Genomic DNA, 27470 nt, shown 5'->3' with positions numbered 1-27470 from the left:
GGGCTCATCGATTTGTTAACTGAGTTTAGCCAAGCAATTTGGAGAGTTCACCCACGTTAAGACACCAGTGGATAAAATACTTGTCAATTCAAGAAAAAAAAAACATTTCAAAAATGAAAAAGACTACCGTGGCCTAGGCTCCTTCACTGATCGCTAGGTTAGGAAACTGTGCGCTCTCAGTTACTTCTCCAGCCACTTTCCCCAGAATAAAGGAATACGCGAACACCAACTGGTGGCGTTGGTGAATGAACTACAGTTTGCATTAACGACAGCTTTTGAGTTCTGGAGGGCTGCTAAGCCCTTAGCACTCCTGTAAAAGCACCTGGCGTCCCGAAGCCGGGATGCAAACATTCTCCGCCCCAGAGGACAGAAGTAAGGTAAAAGGGGTAATAGCGTCAGTAGAGAAACATCGAGGAGGAAACGGCGCGCGTGTCCCCCCCGCGGTGGGGCCACGCAGAAAGATCCGCCCCCGGCCCTCACGCTCCGCCCCCCGACCCCGCCCCTTCCCTGTCCGCGTACCCGCGCGCCCCGCCTGCGGACGGAAGCGAGAGCGAGGCAGAACGCCTGACGTCAAGGCGACACCGCCAAACCTCGCCCAGAGTCAGGCGTGTAAACCAGCCGGAGCGGCGGCAGCCCAGGACCGCCGTGGCGCCGGGAGCAGCTACCTAGAGGGAGTGCGAGGCGCAGGGCGACGCTGGCTACGGGGACCCGGTGACAGCGTGAGAGGTTCGCAGAGTGCGTTCGTGGACGATGAGGAGGGCGGCGGCAGCAGTAGCCAAACGGGGCGGGGGCCCAGGCGCCGGCTGAGGGGAGCGGGTGGGGTGCGTCGCGGACCGGGCGGGGCACGCGCAGCGGTCAGGGGCCCCGGGGGCGGCGACGATGGCAGGGTCTCGGGGCGCGGCAGGTGGTGCAAAGGCTCGGCGCCCAGCCGGCGAGCGCGCTGCCTCTCAGCCGGCGGGGGCGAGCCGCTGCTGCTGCTGCTACCGCCGCCGCGGGGAAACAGCGCGCTTTGCGGAAGGGGTCAAATGTCTGAAATATGGCGGAGGAAGTGAGAGCCCGAGGACCCCCCCCCCCCCCCCGTGCTCCCTCTCCCTCTTGCCTGCGGCCGCCGGCCGCCGCAGCCTCTTTCCTTGCCCGTCATCCCCCCCGGCTTCCTGCAGGACTCGTCCCCGCCCCAGAGCCCCCTCGCTGTCCGCCTCGGTTCCCTCCCGGGTGTGGGTGGAAGTTAGAACGGAAACCAGAAAGTTGTCTTTTACGAAGACCCAGCTTCCCCCAGCCTTGATCCACGGCGAGGAACCTTTGGGGCAAACCACTCCCCGGCGCCCTGAAGGCTCGAGCCTGACAGGCAAAAAGTTTTTCTGAATCCGGGCTGGTTTGCTCCAGTTGTTGAGGGAAGTGGCTGGAGGACGGCAGCGGAGGGAGCCCCACCTAGTCTGGCAGCAACCACCGCGTAGAGAAAAACTGTTAAAGGGGCCTTTTCCTTCGTCAGCAAGAGGAAATCTCTTTCAGTGAGAGAGTAATCCAGGAAGTTTGTCGTCTTTTTCGCCATCTCGATGTGTCTAATGCTAAAATTGACTGTCAGCGCCTTGAGTTTTATTTAAAACTACCCCCAGTAAATCGGTCCATCCGGATTCTACTTCTGAAAAAAACTGATGGTTTTCGGAGAAAAGGTCATCATTGGTAGCTTAAGCAGATTTACTGTGAGTTTAGAAAAACGTTTTGCCCTGCTTCTCCTGTTTCTTAGGAACATAAGCGGTAACGGGAAATCAGATTTTTAATGGGGTAGAAAGTTTACATGAAGGTTGATTTTAATATTTTAAAATTAATTCAAATTGGGTTTTTGTTTCGCTACTAGCATGTAGTATATACATATCGAGTGTTATAACTGAGAGCTTTTCATAAACTTATTTTTAATCCTCTTATTTTGGTAATTAAAATGCTGTTCGGACTTGCTCAACAGAACTTTTATCTTAGCAAGAAGTAGTAACTTATAAAAGGGAAGCCGTTCATTTAACTTCAAGCTCAGATTACTCCAAAAGCTGACTCTTGAATAGTATTTGAGTCATAACGGAGTCATGGGACTTTTTAAGAGCCGGAAGGGACTATTTAGGTCATCCAGTCCCACCCTCTCATTTTATGGAGGAGGAAACTGAGGCCTAGAAAAGATAACTACTGTAGTTAGTAGTCCTGCTGACTTTTAGGACAGTAATCTATTTATAATACGGAATCTAGAGGAAGAAAGAATGTTGTTGTATACAGGATAGCATTCCCATTATATTCAAGAAAAGGTGTGGATGAACCACTTGGGTAGTTCAATTCCAGGTTTAAGAGAGAACATTGCTACTGGCGACATTAAATAACTTTAAGGACACAGAATTCTGAATGATAGTTTTATTTGAGCCATCTGCACTTCCAGTTTCTGAACTACACAGCGTTTTCACCTGCATTTACTTGTTTGGCATTCATAATGAATTTTTGAGGCTGCCTTATCTGAGGAATCTCCAAAGTAAATCTTTGAAATACATGTAGCACTTTGGTTTTAACATACCAGGTTTAGGATATAACTGAAGAGCCCAATAATAAGTTGGCAGAATTTTAAAATATGGTATGGGGCATGAAAAGGGATGCTGTTGTCTTTTGCTCCCCTCCCCCCCCCATGAAAGTCATCTCTTTTCCTGTCTATGACACATATCACTTCCTGTCTTCTGTTATCTTTATACATATTTTTGTTATGTATTCCACTAACTTGTAAACTCCAAGGACAGGAAGTGTTCTTTGAATGCCCCAAAGCAGTGGCATGGTACCTTGCATATAAACAGTACCAGCTTGTTAAGTGTAAGCACCATGAGGGTAGGGACTTGATTCCTTTCATTCTCCACTGTATTCTTAGTTCTAGAACCTTGCCTGTGCACATAGTAAGTGTTTAGCATTTAGATTTAGAGGTTAACTGTAATGAATATTTAAAAAGAGGACATTTGAAAGAGAAAACTTGTATTCCTTCAAAAAGAAGCATTTCCAATTGGCTTTGGAATCTTTACATTACAAATCGATTTCCATTTTATCTTCAAAACAATCTTTTACTATAGAATTTCAGTGTTTTCTCTTAGTTATATAAAGGGAGGTGAGCCCCTCAGAGTAAGCAGCTATCTTGTAAGGAGGGCCTAGTCAGGTGTAATAAAGAATTGATCATAAAAAACCTTGATCTGTGTACATAAGGATCTAATCAAATGTGTCTTCCAAAATATAACTCAAGATTGGTAGGTCTATGTAGAGACTGATAACATGGCAAATAATTATGCATGTTTTAAATGCAAAGTCTTGGAGGTAGGTTTGGAAGGGGTGGGGAGAAAATATAGACAACTATAATTGAACAACAATAAAATTTAAAAATAAACAAACATAGTCTTAAGAATTGGATGAGAAACTGCTCATGTTTATTTTCCTTTGTCTTTAGTTGTAGGTATTTGATGAATATCTCTAAAGGGAGTGAAATTAATCAGTGGAATTCAATCTGATACAGAGAGAGTTTGGCTGCTTTTACAAAGGTTTCATTTCTCTTTTTTTTTTTTTCCCAAAAAAAGTATAAATAGGCAGTTTTATTATGGAATATCAAAATGTTACTGACATGCATGTATCACTTTCCTAAAGATTTAATGTTTTCCTGTGTGTATTGGTAAGAGGGTGGGTATTGATCTCTAGTGTCTAGATTTGACTGGGGCACCAGGAATAGTTCAGTATTTATGAACTAAGTGTCAAAATCTGTTTTTTCCATTAGGACAATGATGTCACGTGTTCAGTCTTGAAAAACATAATATTGATTGATCTTTCTTAAACTTTTTAAGACTGTACAAGGTTGTGACTAAAACCATGCTTTGATTATCCCCCTCCTATCAGTTTTGAGAACTCTGCGCAGTGTTAGAGATTAAGCTTCAGTTTTACTGCTTACCTTTCCGAATTGAATTTCTTTTAGAAATTAAGAAACAGGCATTGGCTGATGCAATGATTCATTGTATTGTAACATTGGACAAGTTTTCCAGTAAACAAGAGTACTGTCCCATGGCTTACCCTTGTGCTGAAAACCTAATGTTTTCAGTGTCTTAGATATCTGCAATAGAATTGGAAGGTACTAATTACCTTATGAGGACTTAAGTTTTTTAATTTATTAGTTCTTTGGAAATCTCTTGAACCCAATGGAAGCAGTAGCTACATAAAGTGAATTTATGCACTTGCGGTAAAGACTGGCTTGATACATAGGTACAGGGTAAGGCATAAATAGATTTACAGTTGTGAGTATGGGAAACACTGAATTTATTCTTGTATTATTATTTTACTATTTTTCCATTCAAACAACTGTGTGATCTGTTGTACTTCGTTTGAACCTAGTTGGAGCACTGGAATATAAAGCTAATCCCTTTAGTCATACATTTCTATTTTAAAGAAGAAAGGTTATGAAGAATTTTTTTGCACTACCTTTAAAAAAATTGAAATCACTTTTTTAAATGTACCACTAACAAAAACAATACATTCTCACTCTGGTGTGTGTATTACTGATGTTAGTCAAATTCAGGGTACACAGCAACTGATTATTATTTCAGTAGCAATTTAGAAAGAATTATGCTTTGTATCAGTAGAAGATCAAAAAAAGTTTTAGCTCTTTTTCCAGAGAACCTTAAAACTTATAAAAGAAAGAAGTGAAAATGCAGGGACGTGGATGTATATCAGGTTTTTAAATGACTTTTAAATTACTTATCAAAAGAAAATACATGCAACATGAATTGCTGAATTTCCATATCATTTTTGTTATGCAGAATAATATTCTACAGTGTTACTATTCTTAAAATTGATTGTTATATGAGGTGCTTGAGTACTAAAAATATATTCACTTTTATTTTTTATGGTAATGGAAAAGGACAATAAAGAAAGATATTCACCTTTAAGTTAAGAATCTTAGTCTCTGACCATAGAAAGTAATTATCTAATGTTCTGATTTTGAATTTTACCATGAGCTGGTTCCTTAAGGTTACTCTTTTAGTTACTCTGTTTTATGATTTTGTAGTTATGTTACTACATACACATTGTATCAGCAAGACCTTTTAAATTTAAATTGGATTCTGATTTCATGAAATAACTTGCTAAGTAATTTTTTCAGGTGGTTGGGGATTGAAAGTTTTTTAATGTTGTACCACTAGACTGAATAAAGATGTTGAAGCAAGAGAACATCTATTTAAAGCAGTTATAAATAATTTTGATCCCTTAAAGTGACTTAGAATCATCACTTTTACTACATCACAGAGCTGTTGCTAGGATTTCAGTACTTGGTTTGAAAAATTATTTTAGTGAGTATGTTCTTTTAGCATTTCATTAAGTAATTTTATTTTGAAAATATACAGTGAACTGATTGCTTCATTGGTAATCCATTGGTAGATTACCTCTATCTGTTGCTTTCTTTGTCTTGTGGGAAGGGAAAAAAGATGAAAGAAAATCTGTTTTGTCCATTTAATAGCAATTTTTGGCAAAAGCTTCTGGAAAGGAAATGGAAAATGTTACACAAAATAAAATTCTAATTATCTATATCTTCTAAAATTTATCCTCATTGAAATATATTTTTCAAACCACTTTATTTCTTTAAAAAAGGGTGGGTGACTTTGTAAAAGTTCTTAGTTAATGGGACTTGAGAGTATGAATAAAAGCTATTAATATAACTTCTCTTCGTTGATAGTTTTTTAGGTATCAAAGAGAGATACGCACATTGCATCCAACTGTTATCTTGTGTTTTAAGATTGCAGTGAGAGAAAGTATACTATTAAAATGTTTAGAACATGAAAAGTACAAAGAAGAAATCATGTCATTGTACTAATCTTGTCAGGACAGTGAATTTTTAGGCACAATTTGTACTTCCTTTTCTGAATCTTTCCTACTCCTCAGTGGGAAAGATGGACATATATTGTACTACTTAGAGTTGTTGAGGATTAAATGGAGTATATATTCATAAAATGTTTGTAAACAATATGCTAAAGTAGTATTACTGTATTTTGCTGTGTATAATGAGCTCTCATGTATAATGGACACACACTCACATTTTTGGCCACACTTGCAGGGGAAAAATCTTTCATTTTAAATAAAAATCTTCTTAGGGGAGAGAAGAGGGAATTTCAGGGGGAATGGGTAGGTTTACAGGAACAAATTTGGAGGACACATGGACAAAAACTAGGGGTGGGGGGTAATGGGGGGAAGGGGGGAGGGTTGGGTGGGTGGGCTGGAATGGGAGTAGGAGGGAAGAGAAAACTGTACTTGAACAATGATTAAAATTAAAAAAAAATAAAATAAAATTAAAAAAATTTTTTAAAATCTTCTTAAAGATATTTTTAATCTTTAAAAAATCTTTAAAACAGTTTTTTAAATCAAATCTCCACTCTTCTACACATAATTTTAATGTATTGTAACAAAATGGGAAAGAATGTTTTAAAACACTCTTTGCTGCCATGGTTGTCTCTAGGAAAAGCATTTGTGTGATTATTTGAATTGCAAGTTGGACAGCCACTTTTTCATAAACTTCAAACAATCCCTGACAAACTATGTTCTTCAGAATTGGGTATTAGGCTGACATTTTTCTCAAAAATAAGTGAGCCGGTTTGCTTTAAGGAACAGATTAACACTATTCGTAGTCATCGATAAAGCTCTAGTTTTCAAGTGAAAATTAGAATTTTGAAAAACTTGTATCAGCCATTGTACTCTCAACAGCTTCCCAGTATTTATAATACTTTTCTGATGAGATTGGTCTTAAGGAACATTTTTTTTAAATAACATGTAATGAAATGAGTCAGTATTTGAAGATCTGCATAACTGTAAACCAGTATTTTCTAAGTGGCTAATGCATGATGTTACAAAATCATGCATGGGTAAGAAATTTTTCCAAAGTTCTAGTTAGACCAGTGGATTTTAATGTTAAATAGAACATAAAGTTTATGGATAAAGGTTTTTTATTTTGATATATTGCAACCAATTGTCAAGTTTTGTGTGTAGTCGTAAAGGAAAATAACCATACTTATCTGAAAAGGCTATTAAAATATTCCCACTGTCTATCTGGATATTCACTTTTTTATTACTCATTTTCCATGATTGTCCCATGATGTGCTCTGAGTGTTTAATATCACTTTTGACTTTTTTTTTTTTTTTGGTAAGGGGAAGAGAAAAAGATAAATGTGAGGCAGTGTTTCATGTGCTTTAGGTTGAAATCTGTTACTAATATTGAATCATTTTAGGTTTCCCTTTTTTGCAGTCTTTTAGGTGTCTGTTCCATTTTAATCACAGTAATGTATGGGTAATTATTATTTTTTAAGTGTATTTTTTGTTTTGATTCTTGCTTTTATACACCTGGTTACTCAGACTGCATGTGTGTCCAAGTTTGGCATAACTTTAAAAGAGCAGATTTTATGATAATAGTTGATTTTCACAATTTTAGGATATGTGGTAACTTTCTTATAATGAAGCTGAGGATTTTTCCCATTTCAAGTTTAATAGTCTCATGACCTGAAAAGTTGATGTGTTAATGCCTTCAGTAGATACTTTTCCAAAACAAATGATAGTGGATAGTGTTCTCATCTTCCCGGATAAAGCCTGTGTCTTTTTCATGTTTGTTTAAAAAACAGTTGTAGCAATTATTGTTAAACAATTGTTTTATAAACCTTCTGTCATAGGACAGTTCCAAGTTTTAAAGGATTTTTAGGCCAACCTGTATTTGATTAAGTAGTAGTTTCAGATTATGAAAGAAAAAAGGTAAATTATACTCTACTCAACTTCGTGGAAATTTAGTGCCATTTATCTCCCTAGAAGTTATAAAATTGGTGTGTTCTGTGAAGAGAGTATTGAGTCTGGGCATCACTATTTGAAAGAATAGTTGACTTCAGAGGAAGAAAAAAGGGGTTGTGAAGTGTGTGTAAAGAGGGATAACTGCTAATTTTAGGGTCTCTTCAGGGATTAAACATCATAGAACGGCTGCCTACTGGAGCTAATCCCACAATAAGGGAGGGAATTTAATAAGCAGCTTTAATTCTCCCTATATTAAATAATTAACTGGTCAGCTATTCTACCCATTCTGAATTAGGAAACATACTGAGGTCATCATTTATGTCCAGGACATCCAAATTAGTCACCAAGTTACCTGGCTATTGCTTATATAGTTTTAGTTGCTAGGGTTTTTTTTTTTTTTTTAATTATATGACATTTTATCTATTTTTAAGTTTTTTTTACTTAATCATCCTTCAACAAAGAGAAGACAGAATTTGCAAGCTTTCAAGGCAGAAGCAGCATTTATAACATTTTTCTATTGTTTAGGTAAAAGTGATGATGGTGATAAATAGGCAAGGTGGAAGAGGTGGGAGGGCAGTGAGTACAGCAGAAAAGAAAGGGAGGATGGTGAATAAGAGGATCTCATTCTCATGAGCAGGGCAACTGTTACCTGGTTGACAGAAATGATGAACTTGACTTGAAAAGCACTTGTGATGCTTTTGTGATACAGAGCTTGTCCACTAGGGGGTCCTGTGGAGAGGATAAATTGGTATTACTTATCAGTTAGAAATAATGTTCAAGTTTCGTCACCAAGCAGTGAATTGAGAGTATGTTTGTTCTTTTTACTCCCCAGCAGACCCTTAAGCACTTTTCACTGCACAAATTGGACACATTTCATTTTATTCATAAGTTCTAGCTGATTCCTTTGAGCATGAGGGGTAATCTGAAAAGTCATGTGCTAATTTTGATTAGTTGCTAGACCTTTGATTATACCCTGTTGTCTTAAATGTAGCGTGGTTAGTTGTGATAGCTTGACCTGGGTGCCCTAAGCTGCAATTCTCTCTCTGGCATTGGCCATGAAACCTTGAACAACTCCTTTCTTTATGTAGAAAAAGTTTGATTGAATGGCTGTTAAGGCCTTTTGAGCTCTAAAATCCTGTTTCTGTGATACTGCCTTTGTTGAAACCACAATCATCTGGATTCCTACAGGAGCTTTCTTGACTTGTTTCCATTTTTGTCCCCCTTTTACCTCAGTCTTCACCTAGAAGACAGTCATCTTTTAAAAGTGTAAATCAGATCAGGTAACAGTCTCCAGTCCCAATTCTTCACCCAGTGACTTAAAATAAAAACCAGATTTAATTCATACTTACTACTTCACAAGTTTACCTCCTTTCACTAAGCTCTAGCTATATTGGACTTTTATTTTTCATTAAGTATAGTTGACACACAGTACTGGACTTGTCACTTCTTTCTGCTTGACCCAACAAGTTCTTTATCACCTTCTGATTTTTGGTGCTTACAGCTATTGATAATTTCCATCATGATCGTTCCTCAGCTGTCTGCAATTCTGCCTCAGTCTCAACATTGGATCTTACCTCAGATGTCAGTCATATCTACAAGAGTTTTTCCTGACCTTATATAAGGAGCATTCCCTCTTCATTACCTTCATAGTTCTTAATCACAATCAATAATTGTATTTATCAATTTATCCTCTCTTCCTCTTTAAATGATTTGTCTCAAGAGGACAGGAATACTATGTCACTTTCCCACCACAGTCTCAAATGGTTAGCCCAATAACTGGCATATAGTAAATGCTCAAAAATTGTTTTAATTGAAAGAATACATGAAATGTTCAATGATTTGTCCTTATCAGTTCCCATCATAGGTTACCTTTACATAATTTTATTTTATTTTTAAATTTCTTGAAATTTTTTTAAAGACTATTTATTTTCAGAGAGAGGAGAAGGGAGAATGAAAGGGAGAGAAACATTGATGTGTGAGAGATACATCAGTAGGTTGCCTCTTGCACACCCCCAACTGGATACCCAGCCTGCAACCCAGGCATGTGCCCTGACTGGGTATCGAACTGGCGACTTTTCAGCTCACAGGCCAGCACTCAGCCCACTGAACCACACCAGCAAGGACCCTTTACATAGTTTTAAAGTATCGTACCTATTTTCCAACTATAATTCCTCATTTAGGGCATCTGTATCTTGAGGACTTGTTCATCTGACTGCATGTTATTGAGAGCTAATTGTTCTCAGTTACTGTGTTAGGGTTAAATTAAATAACTATGGACAAAAGGCTTTGGCAAGGACATGAAAAATTAGTCAATGTGAAATGTAAGTAACAGTTCAAAATAATAAATACCCAAATGAGTACTATTGGTAAGTGCTTATAGAGTCAGAGTAAGACATTAAAAATTGAAGTGGGATCTCCATGATATTAAAGGGGTATGTAAATTTTAGGTTCATGGGGAATCCCAGAAGTAGGCAGGAATGCAGAAATTGGGAAGTGCAAAGTATGAGTGTACAAGGAAATGTTTTTCTGTATTATATGTCTGTGAATGGATTATACTCATAAGGTCCATAATCCCTCTCCTATAACCAATGGTGCCAGGTATTTTGGAATTCAGAATTTTTTTGAAACGTGTTTTAATTTTAGCAAGATTAATCAAACTTTTTATTTCTAGGGGAAACATGAATAGTCACACTAAATAGGTAAGTAAAAACTATCAATAGCCACATATCAGTTCTTAGGTGAAGTTTTTCTTTGTAAAAAATTCATCAGGTCAGGTTTTGCCACCAAATTAGCTGAGGAACTTCCAGGATTCAAAGATTTTAGTATTTCAGAATTTCTTCGAGGCCTGAAATCATTACTTTGTGTCTTTGCAGGGAGAACATCAAGGCCTGAAAAATGTTACTTTAAAGTAACATAACATTTAGCTTTAGAAACAGTGTCTATCAAGGAATTCCTTTTGACACTGACTCAGGGTAGAATTAGAATGCACTGCTGAGGGCGATGAGTTTTTAAGGGTATGGGAGAATCACCTAATTCCTTATAGTCCAGTTAAATGTCCAAAAATGGTGAAGATTCATCTATACATTTTGGTGCTTTGAAAATACAAAGTGTTTAAAAAAAAAAAGTTCAAAAATTGAGAGCTCATGTTTTAGCCACAGTTTCTTCTTGATGGATTTTTAAAGTCTTACGAGATACTATGCCATTTTTCTCCCAACTGATACGGTTTCAAGAATTATATAATACATTTAATTGTGATGTACAAGTACAATAGGAGATTAGAATAGGAATATTCTAAGACTACCATAATCTCTTTAAAAATCCATGATGGAATCACCTGGTATTGACAGGAAAGAAAGAAATATCTGAAGATGCTGCTCTGAAACTGAGAATGATTACAAGAAGTGCCTGCTCCCGTTTTGTTTTCCCCACATGTTCCGCTGATCCTAATTAACACTCAGAACGTCGGATCCCTTTGCCTTTTTCTGTTTATGTGGTGTATACTAATGTCCAAGAATGCAAATGTGCCTGTGCTGCTGTTCTTACTGACCTAACAATTAATCAAATAAGTGGAATAATGTACGAGAAAGCCAAATAAACGTAAGCATCATTTATGACTTCTAAAGTAAGGCATGATTTTTTTTTTATTTTTTCTAAGTGGTCTTTATTTGCCTGACACTAAGCACATCTTTGAATAAACTGAGGAAAGTACAGTATAAAAGGAAGAACTGTTAAATTAATTAAAACAAATTAGCTGCATAAGCCAGTGTGGGCATTAAGCAGCTAGCATAAACTGCTACTTAAATTGAGATATTAAAAGTGTTTGAGAAAATTGTGGGAAGTACCTGAGCTTCCACGTTTTTTGTTAGTTGGTTAATTTTTCTCCTCTGAACTTTTGACAGGTCTACTAGGGGATTTCCCACTAGGAATGTCCTGGTCTTGAAATTTTATTTAGAGTGTAATGTAATCATGCAAATGATGAACCCACAATCTAAAATCATGGCATTTTTATTATGCTTTCAAGTGCATTTTGGGGGCAGTCATGTAAGCTTTGTCATTTAATCCTGGTTAGGTTAACAGTATAATGAAATAAAATATTTTTTGTAGTCATCTGTTTCTTCTCTCATGGAAGACCCTAATTTCATTTATTTCTGAATTCAGCCTTATGTTGCAAACAGGACTGTATGTTTTAAAAAATGTTCTCCCATCCTTGTGGAGGGAGGTATATTGTAAAATCTGAGAATTTATATTAAAAGAAATATTTGTGGTGTTCTTTCATTCATGAAAACTGTCATGATTTGTTCTGGAATTCTTACCTTAACTTGAATTCTAATTAATCTGTTAGTTCTTAAGTGCTTTAGCCTCTGATTCCTTACTCCTCTGCCCCAACAGCTTCATAAACTATACTTAGTTTAGTACTTGCTTAAAATACAGGGAAAACAGGTATTTCCCCTAACTAATGGGGATATCTTTGTGGTCAGTGTAGTTATCTTATTCTGCTATCTGTTCAGCAAACATTATTGAGCTTATTTGGTGTTTGTGTTGAATTCTGGAATCAAATCAGGAGACTTGGAAAAGATGTGGCTTCAGCTAGGAACATAGAAAACTATCTAGTCTTCTTAAACCTAATAATGGTCATCCCTTTGGAGTGGTGGGATCTCTTTATTTATTTATTTATTTTTTCCTTCTATGATTATAGAAGCTAACACATTAAGAGCAGATTATTTAAATTACTGAAGACTTGATTTCTGCAGACTTGAGGAACAAGGGAACCTCCTTATTAATTCAAGGACACCTAATTTGGAGACAATAAGATGGTCTCTGGTTGAACCTGACCTTTTTTTGCTAGAGATAGAGGTCTTGGGGTCTTTCATAGGAAGGAAGATGTCATGAGAGTCTCCAGAGGTGCTTTTAAAAACTTAAACATATACACACACACACACACTCCCTACTGTAATGAGAAATGTTACTAATGACCGCTACTCTCATCATTTAACTAGGCTTCTGGGTCTTCAGATTTAAATTTGATCTCATCTTGAGATATCTCCTGCCACCATTCCCAGCAGTGACTTTGCTTTGCCACCTCTTAAAGTACCCCATGCATGGGTCCTTCCTGTCATGCCAGGGTGGACCCATATGGGCCAGGCTACATCTTACCGGAAACATAAACATCTGGCTAAAAATGTCTCATTATATAGTGTTCACATTTATCTGTAGAGACTCACAGTGTTTGAAAAGACACAAACTTAAATGAGTCTTGGTGGAACACCTTACTTTGAAGTGCAAATGTTAAGTACTAGCGCTCTCAGTCCTCTCTGCAGCTAGAGTTGCAAGTACTTGACATAGGTCTGACAAACAAACTCTGAAGGGAACTTTGCAGAGCCCCAATGGGTATGAATGCTTAATGTTAGACTGCGTGTTATATTAACTACTTCCAGAGTCAAAGTGGGTATATTTAATAGATCAGATTCAGCTTTATATACAAAAACAAACTTTACCCAAGATGTCCTCCTGTCTGTTTTATCTGTAAAGCTGGCGGGTTTCTGAATATTTGTATGTTGGAGGCTTACCTTCAGAGTTACAACCCTGTTCTCCTTTCCCCAGACCACAGTAGACATTGATAACTGAGAGCTGTATTCTTTCCCTTGAGTCCAGAGTTGGTCTCAGAGTTGTTCTTAACTTTGTAGTCTAGGTAACTTAATGTTTTGAATTTGTGTTTTTGAGCTAACCCCATTTGTGACCAGTGAATTAATGGGCAAGATCTCCTTATCTCTCCCAGGCTGTAGCCCATAGGGCAGAACAGGTATCAGCAAACTCTTCCGGTAAACAGTGAGACAATGAATATTTTAGGCTTTGTGGGCCTCTCTGTCACAACCACTAAACTCTGCTATTTAAAGGTTTTATTTTTATTTTTGGAGAGGGGGGAAGGAGAGAGAGAAACATTAACAGGTTGCCTCTCGTCTGTCATACAGACCCCAACGAGGGGACCTAACTGCAACCCAGTCATGTGCACCAACCAATAATTGAACTGGCAACCATTTTTACTTTGTAGGACAATGCCCAATGAACACCACCAGCAGGGCTAACCTCTGCCATTGTGTTGGGTTGGCCAAAAATCCATATGGTTTTTTTCCATAAAATAAAAGATACATTTTTCATTTCAACAATAACGTTGTTGTTTTGGATATTTTGAGTATGTTGGCTATCTCCCTCATGGCATAATGTTGATTGTTCTCAATTAATGTTTCGATTTGACTGCTATGAACTTTAGCTGCTCTGCCCAACCGTGGAGCATCATCCAGTGAGATATTTCCAGCACAAAACTTCACAAATCACTTTTGACGCGTTCAATCAGTCACAGCACCTTATGAATACATTGCACAAATCTTTTTTTTTTTTTTTTTTTTTTGCATTTCAGTTGCATTTTTACCTTTCTTGAAATAATAAAGCATAATATGCTGGAAATGTGTGTTTTCTTCTATCTTTAGTATTAAATAGAGATACAGAAATTCACCAATTTCAATAAGGTTTTTGAATGCATGCTGATATGACAACTTTCTGAATACAATCTAACAGAACTTTTGAATGACGGTAAAAACTAAACGCTACTAGAGCCAGTTTACAGAAAACAAAAACAAAAGAACCCTGGCTGGTGTGGCTCAGCGGATTGAGCAACCAGGCTGCAAACCAAGGGTTGCCCGTTCAATTCCCATTCTAGAGCACATGCCTGGGGTCGAGAGCCAGGTCCCCAGTCAGTAGGGGGCACACAAGAGGCAACCATGCATTGATATTTCTCTCCCTCTTTCTGTCTCTCTTCCCCTCTAAAGATAAATAAATAAAATCTTTAAAAACATACAAAAGAACTTTTTGACCAACCCAATATTATGAGTAACCATAGGCAATATGCAGTTGAATGGCTGTGTTTGAACAAAACTTTATTTACAAAAATACAGGCAGCACAGGGATTGCCTGAAGTCTAGAGTTTGCCAGCCCCTGCTTTAGGCAAGAAACTGGTTTTGATTCATTCAACAAATAATTGCCTTTTGTATTCCAGGCACTGTGTTAAGTGTTGGTTATGCAGCAGTTACATACATACATCTCTGGCCATGAGGTATTTAAGCCTTAACTGACTATTTGTAATGCACATGTTAGATCCAAAGGAGTTTGCGGGGGAAATGTGGCCATACATCAGCCTCATTTGTGAGCTCTTAGGCAAATACCCTAAGTGCTGTGTCTATGGTACTGATATTAACTAAAAGTAATCTGTTTGTTTTAGATACCAGGTGCTGTGGTATCAGTTAACATCCTGTTGTGAAAATAGGGAACCTAAGTTTCATTTTGTAAAGTCCCTTTACTTTTCTCAATATTGAATGTTTCTCTTCAAAATGTCCAGTACTGTTTCCTAGCCAAATGAGTCAAGGCTCTTAACCAGTACTCAGAGGTCTGTTAACTTTATCTCTCACTATTTCATTTTCCTGTTCTTTGTACACTGAGATGCAGTCAGACCTTGCTTTCTAGGGTAGTCTAACCTTATTTCTACATTTTGCTGCCTTCTGCACCTTCTCTTTCTCTTTTTACTTTCTTTCCAATTCAAATGCTGTAACTTTTATTCATTTGCCTGCCACCTTATTCATAAATCTGTTCCTGATTTCTCCTGAAATTCCAGAGTGTTTTTGTGTCTCATGATATTTTCCATATTTTTATGTCTCATCTTTTCTGCAAAACTCTAAGCTTCTTGACAGCAAGTATGTTTTGTTCAATTTTTAACCTTCTGGTGACTTATCTTATGCATATTCAAATGTTAACTAGATGAAAGGTACACATTTCTAATTAAGTGTTCCTTGATGAACGTCCTTGGACTTGTATCCAAATGAGAAAGCACACGTCAGTATACACCATACATTGTAAAGGCTATAAAAATAATGTCTGTTTCCAAAAACACTCAAACTTGTTCACAATGCTAACTGCTGCACACAATTTGGTTTTTAATTTCCATGTTTTATTTCAGAAAAGAATATCATTCTGTTGTGAAAGAATGATAAGCTATGTGGTACCCCAAAATGATTGCTAGATGATTTTTATGCCTTCACAGTTCCACATCTTTAAGATTATGAAACATGAGAGGAAGCAAATTTCTATCAAGATGTATCTACCCAAGATGACAAACTATTTTGATTTGCTCACAATGAAGGATTTTCTGGGACACAAGACTTTTTAGCACTAAAACAAGGACTGTTATTCACCCTGATTCCACTTAACAATATAGCCGTTTTCTTTGCATATCACTGTACTAGCACAGTTTCATGGAAGTGTAATAAATGCCTGATATCTAGGTGATTGATTTGGTAGGGGAGGATTATTAGGGGCACCTGGGTTTTTATTAAGTTTTTGAATATTGTTTTAGACCCTCTTTAATGTTCAGATGAAATACAAAGGTGTTTGATTAATTCATCTATTTAAGGATATATTTGGTGTATGACATAGCATGGTGGTCTTATCAGAAGGTGGTGCTACTCAGATTTTAATTAAGAATTTCATAATCTCAGATGATTAATACTTTATTTACATGTATTTTATTAGCTATAGCAAAGTCTGAGGTGGCCTGATATTTTCCTTAATTCCCTTTAAAGTGGTTTAAGCTTTAGTCAAGAAATATCAGTAGTCTGTACCTTAACCATTCCTTTGCTGGAATTAGCATTTGTATGTGTTAATGTTATATAAATTGGCAAACTCCATGGCTGAGATCTCTGTAATAGCAAGTATAACGAGGTCCGTCTAGATAAAGTCCAGCAGTTGTTAATATAATAAGAAGGGTGACATCAATGTAACCTGGCAGCCAAGGAGAGTGGACCGGAATGCGCTTGCAGGAACAATGACAACTTCACTAGTTGTCATTGCCGCCCCACTACTACTAGTCAGTGGGGGCAGTAGATGCCATTGAGTGAGCATGTGTACTGTGTGACCATCATATTCAAAATGACTGAGTGAGTAGAGCAATGAATCTACATCAAATTTTGTGTTAAGCTTGAACATTCCTCCACAGAAACTATTGGGATGATTCAGAAGGCTTTCAGGGGCAATGCAGTGAATGCAGTGCAAAAAAAAAAGTGTGGCACGAACACTTCAAAGATGGTCAGGAATTTGTTGAAAGTGATCCATGTACTGCAAGGCCTGCAGCAAGCAGAATACCTGAGAATGTTGAACTCAGCCCCCCTATAACCTAGATTTGGCAGCACCCTGCAACTTCTGGCTTTTCCCAAAACTAAAATCACCTTTAAAAGGGAAGAGATTTCAGACCATCAATGAAATTCAGGAAAATACTATGGGGCAGCTGATGGAGATTCCAACAGAGGATTCTGCAGTGCTTTGAACAGTAGAAGAGATGCTGGGAGAACTGTGTGAGGTCCCAAGGTGCCTACCTTAAAGGATTGAGGTGTCATTGTCCTGTGTACAATGTTTCTTCTGTCTTCTTTAATAAATGTCTCCTCTTTTCATATTACATGGCTGGTGACTTTCTGGACAGACTTCATGTAACTTAAAGTGCCTACTAAAAATCCTTGCAAATTTTATCAGCAGTCAGGCCATGGTGGGACATAAAGTATTCTAGAACATGCACTGTGCTCAATGATATTGTTGAAAAACAGCCATTAAAAAATTGATACTTTGTACCAAAAAAGACATTAAAAACCTGGTTCCTTTTTTCCCCCTCTCCCTCTTTATAGTTTCTTCCATTTTGTAATGATTAAATTTTAACATGCCTGATGGGGCTAAGGTGGAATAATAATTGTATCCTTTAATTTGATTGATCTGTTGACTAAAATAAGCTCTTCAGTGGTGGCTTGTTTGGTGGTTATTCTTTCATTGCTTTTTTGGTTTTAAGAATGTGAATAGTCCTTTTGATGGTATTTGGGCTTTATGGTTCTTTTTGCCACCTTGTGGAACTTGATACCTAATATCCTGGACCACATTGTTGCAGAAAAGTTACTTGTGCCTTTTAAGTATACGTTTCCAACATTATATTCCTGTGTGGAAATGTAAAGATAAGATTTGGGTGATGAAAAGACTTGAGAAGACAAAATGGAAAATTTGAAGTTGAAAAAGAATAGTGTCCTTTTCATAAAAGAAGGAGGAAATCTACTTCTTTGCTTACAATAGTTTTGGTTGACTTTTACTAGATATTTTTTAAAGACTAGACCTTAGAAGAACGTGAAGTAAACACTGACAGTGGTGTCATCATGCCAGTAGTGTCTGGTTATTCCTAGAGAAATAAAAGTATGTAATATGCTACTCCCCTGTTTACAAAGGGCTTCAGATGAGGAAAAGGATTGAGTCCACAGGCACAGTGTGGGCAAGTGATTTTTATGTTTTGGTTTATTGTGCAACACAAGCTAGTCACAGAGCGTTTTACACTGAGAAACTCATTAAGCCTAGAAAGGTTTTTGGTTTTGTATGACATTATCTCTGTTCATGTTTTTATTTCTCATAAACTGGCAAGAGTTCATCAAAATTCTTTTGACGAAGCCTTACAACTAAAACAACAAAACCTTATAATTGGGATTTGTAATCATCTAAATAAATTATATATTTCAAATTGATAAGCCAGAAATACTGAGTAAAACAAATTACACATGGTACATTCATAATCTCACTAAACAAATGAGTGTTCTTTATATGCCTGAAGCCTTTTGACACAGGCAGTGAGCATCTTCCTTCTAATCTCTTTAGGAATAAAAGACGCTACTGCCTTGCCCATATCATTTATCCAAAAGATAAAAGATACCTACTAAACTGAGTCAGTTCCTCTTCGGCAACTTATCTGGTTTAATGGCCTCACTATCCATCTGTTTGATCATGGTGCATCTTACTGTTCTCTTTACACCCATCTAGTCAGTCACCATGTTCTCTTGATTATGACTTACACATTTCTCAAATATACCATCTGGTTATTCCTTCTGTCACTGCCTGACACAGGTCATCAGCTCTCATCTGTGGTAAACTTTTACTGAATTTCCAAAATTCAGAAATCTAATATTTGGTTTCTGTGATCTTACTAAAACAGATGAGCTAAAATCAAGTTCATATTATTTCCAAGCTTGAAAACTCTTTATCTCTCAGTTTCTTTGTAAAATACAGATCAAACTTTTATTTTACTGATTATACTATTACAGTTGTCCCAATTTCCCCCCTTTTGCCCCCATCCACCTGTGATCCCCACTCCCCCAGGCAGTCCCCATACCATTGTTCATGTGCTTAAGTTCTTTGGCGCTCCCACGTCCCATACGGTACTTTACATCCCCATAGATATTCAGTAACTATCAATTTGTACTTCTTAATCCTATCACCTCTTGACCAATTTCCCCACAACCCCTCCCATTTGACATCCATCAGAACTCTCGCTCTATCCATGATTCTGTCTCTGTTCTTGTTTGCTTAGTTTTAGATTCAGTTGTTGATAGATACATATTTATTGCCATTTCATTGTTAATAGTTTTGATCTTTTTCTTAAATAAGTCCCTTTCACATTTCATGTAATGATGGTTTGGTAATGATGAACTCCTCTAGTTTCTTCTCATCTGGGAAGCTCTTTATCTCCCCTTAGATTCTATAAGATAGCTTTGCTGGGTAGAGCAATCTTGGCTGTGGATCCCTGCTTTTCATGATTTTGAATATGTCTTGCCAGTCCTTTCTACACTAAAAGTTTCTTTTGAGAAATCAGCTGAGAGTCTCATGGGAACTCCCCTGTGGGTAACTGCTTTTCTCTTGCTACATTTAAGATTTTCTATTTTTAACCATTGGCATTTTAATTATGACGTGTTTTGGAGTGGACGATTTTGCATCCATCTTGTTTGGGACTCTCTGCTTCCTGGACTTGCATGTCTATTTCTTTCACCAAATTAAGGAAGTTTACTTTCACTGCTTTTTCAAATAGATTTCCATTCTTTTGTCTCTTCTCCTTCTGGTACTCCTGTGATGTGGATGTTAGACCTGTTGTTTGTTTTTTGTTTGTTTGTTTGTTTTGGTTCCTTATGTTCCAAATCATTGATTTCTCAGCTTCATCCACTCTACTGTTGTTTCCCTGGAAATTGTTCTTTATTTCAATTAGTGTATCCTTCTTTTCTGACTGGATTTTTTTTTTATGCTGCTGAGGTCCTCACTAAGTGTTTTGAGCATCCTTATAACCAATGTTTTGAACTCTGCATCTGATAGGTTGCTTATCTCCATTTTGTTTAGCTCTTTTTCTGCAGTTCTGATCTATTCTTTTATTTGGGCCATGTTTCTTTGTCTTGTTTGGCAGCCTTCTGTGTCTGTTTCTGTGTAGTAGAGCTGCTTTGACCCCATGTCTTGGTAGTGTTTCCTAATATAGTAGGTGTTCTGTAGGATCCAGTGGCATAGCCTCCCCTATCACACAAGCTGGATACTCAAGGTACGCCCTTCATGTGGGCTGAGTATACCCTCCTCTTGTAGTTGAACCTTGATTGCTGTTGGCAGATCAGTGGGAGGGATTTATACCCTTTGCAACAGCATGGATAGAACTGGAGAGCTTTATGCTAAGTGAAATAAGCCAGGCAGTGAAAGACAAATACCATATGATCTCACCTTTAATAGGAACCTAATCAACAAAACAAGCAAGCAAGCAAGCAAAAAATATAACCAGAGACATTGAAATTAAGAACAAACAGACAGTAACCAGAGGGGAGATGGGAGGGGATGATGGGGGGGAACTGGTGAAGGGTTTTCAAGGAACAACTAGAAAAGACACATGGACAAAACCAAGGGGGTGCGGAATCAGGGGAGGGAGGTGCGGGAGGGTGGGGTGGGGGGAAAAGTAGAAAACTACTTGAACAACAACTTTTTTTAAATTTCATCCTCACTGAAAAAAATTGGCTTACAATTTTAATTGTCATTGTAATCATGACGACTAGCTCTGAAGAATGGATAAGATTTTGTGATGAAGGTTCACAAGGGCAAAATGACTGAATAATGCACTGAACTAAACTTCAAAATACTTTTATCCCTTCTGTTACTAGTTTGTTCGTAGTAATTTTATTAATTTTCTACTGACAATAAACATTCATATATGTTTAAGTGGGAGGGGATTTATCCAGGCCAGTGAGCTGCAAGGATTGACTGTGACCGCTTACCATTAACCTCTGCCCTCTGTGGAGGATCAGCTGTGCAGGGGCAGGGAGATGGTCCTCCAACGTAGTCTGTAGCTGTCCACTGGGCATGCGGGCTCTGGGGTTTCCCAGGTGGTTCAGGCCAGGGTCAGCCACCACCCTTGTTCTTCCTGAGGCCACCGTGGCTGAGCTATAAAGCAGCCTGAGATGTCTGCTACTTGTGCTGGGCTTGGGGATTCCCAAAGTAAAGCTGTGAATCTAGGCTGGCTGCTGCTGGGGCCACTTAGCAAGAAGTATGGGGACTGGGGCCTCACTCTGAGGCCAAGTGTTGCTTGTTTCATTGAATTTAAGAAGTTGTGAAGCATGAGCCAAGACCAGCTATTCATATGGAAAAGTTTCAGTTAACATTTTGGGTGGGTCCATAAGTTGGGTGTCATGGAGTTTCAGGGGATCTCCTGAGCAGGACAAATTGTGTTAGCCAGTTTCATAGAGTCTCAGATACGACACTGGCTTGCTGGCTCTGTGACTTTGTGTGGGGAGAGCTCAGAAAAGGGATAATGATCTCTGCCCTCCTTCCTATCTAAGAAAAAACTGTCCTCCATCTCCCACCTTGATGCCAGACATTTCATGTGGATGTGGGACCAGCCTATCCCACGTCTCTGCCCCTCCTACCAGTCTGGATGGATATGGTATCTTTAATTCTGTACTTGTCACACTTCCATTCAACTCGATTTCTGATGGTTCTGAGTAATGGTTGTTCTATATCTTAGTTGTAATTTTGATGTGGTTGTGCAAGGAGGTGAGCTGTGTTTATGCCACTGTTGTGACTAGAAATCCTCCTTTTTCTTTTTCCCTTCTTTTTTTTTTTTTTAATCTTCACCTGAGGACATTTTTTTTTCATTGCTTTTAGGAAAAGAGAAGCATCAATTGGTTGCCTCCATTTGCACCCAGACTGGGGATCTGTGCTGGCACAGGGATAGTCTGCATTAGTACTGGGGGTTGCCCATGCCTGTACCCAAGACCAGGGATCAGGGATCGAATCCGCAACCTTTCCCTTACAGGATGACACTTTAGCCAACTGAGCCACACCTGTCAGGGCCAGGTCAAACTCTTAAGCGAAGGCGATCTCTCCTTCCTTTTCTACCTGCCTCTGTGCATTCATGATGTGATGAATTCTCTCATGTTAGTGCTTTTGCCCAGAAAATCTTCATCTCCTAGTGAGAGTTTCTTTTCCTTTAAAATATCCACTGGTCTGGTTTAAGTATTGACTTAGGCAAGCATTGCCTGGCATATCCTTACAGACAGAAAACTCTCTTCTCTGCACCAGTAGGAGTTTTTTCTGTAGACCCTGCTTGATTGTGAACTAACATAAACACTGTGAACATTTAATGTTTTCCCTTCATACTTGTGTCTTGTATCCCCCTTTTCCTGTGTGAGAAATAATGAGGGCCCTTATAAGGTAATGGAATGGAGAGAATGAAATTGATTCCAGAGATACCAAGATAGAATGAATTAGACCTGGTAACAGGGCGAAGAAGAGAGACAAATTGATTACAACTCCCCCAAGTATATAGTTCAGTATAGTGTAGTGTAGTGTAGTATAATGTAGTATAACATGCTTTTGAAGTCCTTTGGGTGCTTCAGATTTTTGGCCCTGTAAAAATAACAAAATAGATGAGTTTTCTTCTTTTTAGTGTCAGTTATAATTCTTCTGGAATTATAATCTACAGAGCAAGTATAAGAACTTTTTTAAATGCCAACATTTATGTAGTTTGTTTTCAGTTAGGATTTGTGACATCTGTCCAATATTTTGTGTGAACTAAATGGCATTTTACCTGTGAAGGGTGACTTGTTCATCATCTTTTAAAAATCTAAATTTATTTTTAAAAAAAGAAAGAGAAAAAAAATAAAATAAAATGATATTTTTCACATGGAAAAAATCTAAATTTATTTTTAAAATAGACTGCTTATATGTTACTGACTGATGTTAAATATTTTGTGTAGGATAAGTTATTTCATTTGAATCTTAAAAACTTTAAGCAGCAGATACTATTCCCATTTTCAGATGAGGTAATAAGGCACACAGAGGTTAAATTAACATGACCAAGGTCACTTAGACAATCTGTGTTAGAACTGGTATTCTAACCTGGGAAATCAGATCTAAAGTTTGTGCTTATAACTTTTATTTTTATTACTTTTTAAATTTAAAATTTAGTTAAAGTGCATGTATACATGCATATCAGATTCTAAGATAGCAAATAATAAGTTATAATGTCTATACTCAGGCTACCTAAATTATGTTTAAAAGATACAGCAGATCTTTGAGTTAGTATGTATGTCTAGAGAATTAACAGTTATATCTGACATGTGGGAAAAACCAACAGGTTAATTTTTAGGTCATGTCCAGAAATATCTTAGGAGCAGGGTAGAGTTCTACACAAATCCAGCCTATTTGGAGGGATCTAGGAACTAATGAGGTGATCTTGATCCCACATTATTTCTTCTTGCCTGCTTTTCAAAGATCGTCGGAATCTTTATTATTTTGGAGGTGGGGGATCACTTAACTACCTTGCTAATCTATTGATTTGCCTGAGAAATCTATTAAGAAAATGCTTCTGCATTTGTCATATTGCTGATAAATTGTTATACTCTAGCTAATACACTCTTTCAGAGATGTGATCAAGTACTGAACTGAAAGGTGTAACAACAGTTATAACTCCGGTGATAAAACTGAAAAACATGAGACAGTGTATATTGGAATAATCTTCAGTTTCATGTGACAGTGTATATTGGAATAATCTTTATTTTACTGGCAATATTAATCCATGGAAAGGACAAGGGAAAAATTGTTTCCTACTTGAGATATTATAACTGATCAAAAATAGAGAAAATGCTATAAACAATTTGATAATCTATGTATTCTATGTTAACTAGACTTAGAAATTTAGTACACAGAAAAGTGTCAGCAGACTATAAGATTGAAACATTTCTCATTTGTCTTTATTATGAAAAAGACAGGCAACTCAGAAAGTAAATATGGTAAGCAATATTCATCTTAGTAGCTTTCTGTTTGTTTTGTAGTTCCCTGTTAGAAGTTTTATTTTTAAAAGAGGCTATGAAAGATAGCATTTAGTTCTCATTTCTTCCTCCAATAATAATTTTTAAATCTGCTCAGAAGTTTTGAATTCTCTTGTTGCATCCAACAGATTAACCAGGTTCTTCTAACATTGAATTAGTTAATTTTATTTGGGACTGAGAAGAGAACACAGTAATTCTCTTTAGCTGCTAAAATGCTACTTTGGAGTTGGAGTCAGAAAGGAGCAACCAAATATCATCTCTTCCTGCAAGTGTTTAGTGGGAGAAGTAATGTCACTTCACTTTGGAAACCAGTAGTAAAATGTTTTTACTTACCTCTTTATTTACAATATCAGATCAAAGAATTTCAATTTGGTTGGTGGGGAGTGTTGTAGTTACACAACTTTGAGAATAGGAGAATTGCTTGGGTTACAGGTGTTTTAGGAAAGTTTTAATTTATCGCTCTTTGGAGACCCCTTGACATAATATCTCAGTGGAAAGGAATTGCACTTTTTAAATTGCACTTTTTAAATGTCACATATCACCTTTAAAGGATTTGAGCCTTGTCAAAACCTACTTTTTCCATTTATTAATGAGATTAATTTAAAAATAGATTGTGATGTTAAGAGCAAGTGTCACTGGAACCCAGGAATTGCTGGTTTTAACACTGTTCTTGCTGTATAGCATTTTCTTTTCTACTGGGATCACAGATCCTACAGGGCAAGTATAAGAACTTTTTTAGAGAGGGAAGGGAGGGAGAAAGAGAGAGAAACATCAATGTGCTGTTGCTGGGGGTCATGGCCTGCAACCTAGGCATGTACCCTGACTGGGAATCGAACCTGTGACTTTGGTTCGCATCCCACACTCAATCCACTGAGCTATGCCAGCCAGGGCTAGAACTTTTTTTTTAATGCCAAGATTTATGTATTTCATTTTCATTTGGGATTTGTGACATCTGTCATTGATTGATGTGAATTTAAATGACAATTTACCTATGAAAGGTAATTTGTTTAGTGGTCTTTTAAATTTTTAAATAATTATTTCCTTTGCTGGAAATTAATTGTTAGTCTTTAGTTAGTCATTCATTTATTCAGCAAACATTTCTAGACCAAATAGAGGACACCAAAATAAATAAGTGCCACTCTGCATGTAGTAAATGATGATAATGCTTACCATGTAGGCTTTTAAAGACAACATTTTGGGTTGGCCAAAAAATCCATTTAGTTTTTTCCGTAGAATAAAAGGCACAATTTTCATTTTCAACCAATAACTTCATTGATTTGGATATTTTGAGTGTGTCAGCTATCTCCCACATGGTATAGCATTGGTTGTTCTCAATGTCTCAATTTAATCGCTATCAACTACCCAACCATGGAGCATCTATCATGCAGTGAGAAATGTCCAGCACAAAACTTCACAAACCACTTTTCACGTGTTCGATTAGTCATAGCGCCCTTACCATACACTGCACAAATCTTTTTTTGCATTTCAATTGTGTTTTTATCATTCTTGAAATAATAAAACATGACATGCCAGAAATGTTACTTATTTTCTTCCACCTTCAGTATTAGAATTGCTATACAAAAACTCACCAGTTTTGATAAGTTTTTTTTTTTTTTAATGCAAGCTGATATGACAGCTGTCACAATACAGTCCAACAAAATTGTGTCCAATGAAGTTAAAGACAACTAAGCACTACTAGAGCCATGTTAGGGAAACACCAAACAAACTTTTTGGCCAACCCAATATTTGTTGCATGTCCTAGGATAACAAAATAAATTTAGCCATGAAAGCTCAAGGAACAGATTGGAACTCCCATCATTGTTGAAAATGACTCATCTAATAGCAAGCTAAAAGCACAAACAGAAGTGGGTCACAAGCAGCCCATTCAGTACACTTGTTTGTCTAAGGGCATCGTTTGGAATGATGCCAATGAAGGTCTTAAGTCAACTGTCAAAGAATAAGAGAGACCATTCATATCTGAAACAAAAAACAAAGCTGATGTTATTGATTACCGTATTTTTGGACTATGAGATGCACTTTTTTTTTTTTTTTACCACATTTTTGCTTCAAAATTTCCCCCCCTATTTTCCTCCTCTAAAACCTAGGTGTGTCTGGGGTCCACAACATAAGACACACCTAGGTTTTAGAGGAGGAAAATGGGGGGGGTCGATTTTGAAGCAAAAAATGTGGTTAAAAAAAATGCATCTTATAGTCCCAAAAATACAGTACTTAAGGAACAGCTATCCTAGTCAGACACTGCCTCCCCTGAGCAGAGCAGACTGCTAGTCTTACATGGTTTTAGGGAATTAGAGTCCAAAGTGCGACACACTTTGAAAGGCAGGAGTGGATTTATGTCAGCTGTAGAAGCACTGCCACTCAAGCAAGACAGTTGTTGATTGGTTGGCATTTTGATGAGTGTTCATTGAAGTGAGGTTTTTTTGTAAGTTGTAGATAAAGAAAAATAGCAAATGAGTCATTAAAAAAATAAAAAGCGACATAGCCCAGGAGGTGAGTCTTATTTATGGTAAAGTAGTTGGTTTACTCTTTGGGATGTTTAGGAAGTTCTTGTCTCAGCATTACCACACTCTATTCTAGTTGGGTTCAGAAACACAATTTGGAGGGATTTTTCATTAGAATCCTAAGTTTTTAAAAAATATTTCTCAAATAGATAATTACAGATCTGTGTGGTTGGGTAATGTTTGCATGGCACTGATAATAGAAATGTTACCTAAGTAATTCTATTTTTAAATAATTTTTTACATGAAATAAACCTGACCTTGGTTAAATTTTTACAAGGAGTAATTTTATTCTCCCAAATTTATGTGCTTTCCTAAAGCTGAAAGTTGATTCATCTTTTATTGCATGTCTTCATTCCTAAAATTATAATCTGGTAAGAACCATGAAAATCTGTGGGAATGATGGGTTCAAGTTTAGAATTAAAATAAAGGAACTAATACATAGGAAAGTTAGCAGCTAACTTTTTGTGGGTCTGGGGGAGGGGCCCCCATTCAGGAAAGGAAAAAATATGTATAGTAGATAGTCCTTCGTGTATTTAAAGGCAGAAGTGAAGGAGAAAGTTTTGTAAGGGAGCCCATGACAATAGACCCAGGCATACTAAGGAGAAATAAAGGAATGTCACAGAGAGATAGGTAAAACAAAGGATATTTTTTCTAAGAGTATGGATTGGAAGGAAAGAACATATAAAGAGATTTAACACAAAATGAGTCCCTTTGTGATTGATTTTCAGAAGCACAGGGTTATCAGTGATTGACTAGTTTGCAGAAACATATTCACTGAAGCAAATGGGTATTGTTTGATTAAATGCGTTTAGCCCGGTCTGGTAGTGTTAGTTGTTATTATGACTAACGAACTGTCATTTCTTGATTAAGAATGTTTAAAGCCTGTTCTGGTGGCTACTTTCACACCTTGGACACTGACCAATAATTTTTTTTTTCCTGGGAGTGTGGG

General features: G+C 37.4%; 1 protein-coding gene across 4 annotated transcripts in view; it reads left to right on the top strand.

The window, feature by feature from the left end:
* The first annotated feature begins 546 nt into the window (after positions 1–546).
* Positions 547–27470, top strand: part of RAP1B (RAP1B, member of RAS oncogene family) — a 38625-nt gene continuing 11701 nt past the window's right edge. Inside the window, exon 1 of one of the 4 annotated variants that reach the window (XM_028531662.2) lies at positions 547–726. The gene's annotated coding sequence lies outside the window, so the exon portion shown is untranslated. Of the gene's footprint in view, positions 736–21122; positions 21134–27470 lie in introns of those variants that run through there. The other 3 variants (XM_036018705.1, XM_028531663.2, XM_036018704.1) reach the window with 3 other exon arrangements.

Source organism: Phyllostomus discolor, chromosome 2 (genome assembly GCF_004126475.2).
Source record: "Phyllostomus discolor isolate MPI-MPIP mPhyDis1 chromosome 2, mPhyDis1.pri.v3, whole genome shotgun sequence".
In the NCBI taxonomy this organism is placed as follows: Eukaryota; Metazoa; Chordata; class Mammalia; order Chiroptera; family Phyllostomidae; genus Phyllostomus; species Phyllostomus discolor.
This window is presented reverse-complemented; position numbering and strand designations above follow the sequence as displayed.